Below are 2813 nucleotides of genomic sequence, written 5' to 3' on the forward strand. Positions count from 1 at the left end.
TTTTATATTATTTTTCAAACTTTTTTTATAAGTTACAAAATTCATACCTATATAATTTAGAGTTTTTAAGATTTATAGAATTCTTACTCACTCTCTCGCACATTCTAATTTAATTTTGGTTATTATAGTAATCGATGCACCATGTTGGAGAAACTTAGTTTCTCTCTAGAGATAAAATTTAATTTGTTAGCTTCAAGTTCATGAAAATAAGTGTATGTTCGTATAAATATAAATCTTTGGATTTAAATTAGCATGTGTTCTCANTAATTTTTTAATTATTAATTTTAATATACACTTTTATAATAGGTTTTTTATTAATAAGGGTAAAATACTATTTTGGTCTGACCTCCAATATTTTGAATAAATTTTATTTTGGTCCTTGACGTTTTAATCATTTTATCAAAACGTTTAAAATGACATCAAGTCATCAATGTTATTCTACCGTCAAATCTCTCACTAACACTTAAGGAAATTGATGTACTATATTAATAATGTTTTTATTAAAGCTACGTTTGCTCAACCTTCTTTTTCATCTTCGGTCTTTTAACAAGTCCAAATTTCATTCTCATACTCTCGTTTTTTTTCCTCTTCACACTCTTCTTGAAGAATTAATAATATAAAAAAGAAAGAAAAAAGAAAATAGAAGAATGACGTTTAGACTTATTGAAAGAGGATAAAAATAAAAGAAGATGATTGATGAAATGTAACTTTAACAAAAATATTATTAACAGTACATCAATAATCCTGTTAATTATTTGTAAAAAATTTAATAATAAAATAACATCGATGTTATTTTAAATATTTTAGAATGAAAATAGAATGATTAAAATATTAGAGACCAAAATAAAATTCACTCCAAATATTAAGAATTCAAATAATACTTTATTCCATTAATAATTTTAACCTATAGATTAGATATTAGCTAAATTTTAAACATTATATTCACTCTAATATATATGATGACCAATTAAATAAGCATATTAATGTTTTCTTTTATTAATTACATGGGGAGAACATCTTGTATAAACACGTGGATTGACCACATCGGCTAAATAAAAATATTAGATAATCAATTTTTTTTTAACTAAATTTAACTAAATCAAATTTATGTGTGCATGCATGTTTATGTTTAGATTCTTATCCATAATTTTTTTTTTCTTCCATCTTTATTATCATCATCATCTCTTTTTTCATCACCTCTTTTTTTTCTTTTTCTTTTTTTTTTTTATCATTTTCTTTTTTTTTTTCTTTTTTTTCCTCCTTCTATTTTATTATCATCATTATTATTTTCATCATCTTCTTTTTATTCTTCTTAATTTAACATCATACAATTAATTTAATTATAAGAAAAATAATACAAGAATTTTAAGATAATAACACAAGAAATTAGTTAAAAATGACACCAAAATTTTTTATAAATGATACAAAAAAATTTTAAAGAATCATATATCTAAAATTTTAATTTATTCAACTAATACAATATATTTAAATATTTTTGGAGTAAAAAAAATACAATAATTAATTACAAATGACATAAAAATGGCTAGACATCTTATATACGAGTTTCATAGCATTCAATTAGTTTAATAATAAAAAAGAATTGGTTAAAAAAATTTTGGATCACGATTAAAAAATTTCGGTGTCAAAATTTTATGTGTCACAGTTAAAAAGTTTTGATGCTATTTTTAATAAATTCTACACAATTCAAAATTTTTCTCCCACTTTCTTTGCTTCTTCATCGTCCTTTTTCTTTTTTCCTTTTCTTGTTTCTTCTCATAATTTTTCTTGTTTCACCCTCTTAACAAAAACTTGTATCACCGTTAAAAATTTTGGGTATTATTTTTAATAAGTTCTATACAATTCAAAACTCTCCTTCCTCTTTTTTCATCCTCTTAACAAGAACTTGTATTACAGTTAAAAAATTTCGGTGTCAACATTAAGAAACTTCTCGTGTCATACTTAAAAAATTTCAATATTATTTTTTTGAATAAATTCTACACAATTCAAAACTCTCAATCACCTGTTTCTTTTCTTTTTTATCATCATCATCTTCTTTTTCTTTTTTTCATCATATTTTTTTTATTTTACCTATTCATAATTCTTCTTATTTTACCTATTTAACAAGAATAAAAATAAAAAAAAATACTGCAACAATGAAAAAGAAAAAGAAAAAAAAGAAGGAAAAAAAAAAAAAAGATGCAGAAGCAAAAAAAAAAGACAATAAAAAAAATGCATAAAAAAAAAGAAAAAATACGGAAAAAAAAGTCTAATTCACATGTATATTGTGTGAGGTTTTTGTTGGATTTAACCAACTTAATTAAACTTGATTAAAACAATCTTGAATATGTAACGGGCTGCACACTAAAACCTACCTATGCATTAATAAGCACATTAGTGTGTACATAATGTGTTAGTGTATATAAATGTGAGTGAAATTTTAAATTGTTGTTTTTAAAAAAGTCAAATTCTTAAGTCTCTAACAAAATTTTATCCATATATGTTTTTAAGGATTGTTCTTTCAGACAGATAAATCTCTTGTTAGTTTGCTCCGTTAACTATTAATGAAATTATCTTACGTGATCGTTAATTTGGTTAAGTAGCTTTTATGCGTCACGCCGTATCGAAACAAGGGGAGGGAATTGGTTCTTCTATAAGACTATAACACAAGACGACATTCATTTTTAGAAAGAAAAGATATGCAATGCTTCGAACAAGGACTACTTTGTTTTATAATTATAAATTTTTTTAAAAATTTAATTTTTTTATAATCAAATTTATTAAAAATTTGACTTTTTTTAAAACAATGTTACAAA

General features: G+C 22.7%; 1 protein-coding gene across 5 annotated transcripts in view; it reads left to right on the top strand.

The window, feature by feature from the left end:
• The window catches only part of LOC107645084 (agamous-like MADS-box protein AGL11), a 25221-nt gene that overhangs the window by 19493 nt on the left and 2915 nt on the right, over positions 1–2813 (top strand). The window lies entirely within an intron of this gene.

Source organism: Arachis ipaensis, chromosome B05, assembly GCF_000816755.2.
Source record: "Arachis ipaensis cultivar K30076 chromosome B05, Araip1.1, whole genome shotgun sequence".
In the NCBI taxonomy this organism is placed as follows: Eukaryota; Viridiplantae; Streptophyta; class Magnoliopsida; order Fabales; family Fabaceae; genus Arachis; species Arachis ipaensis.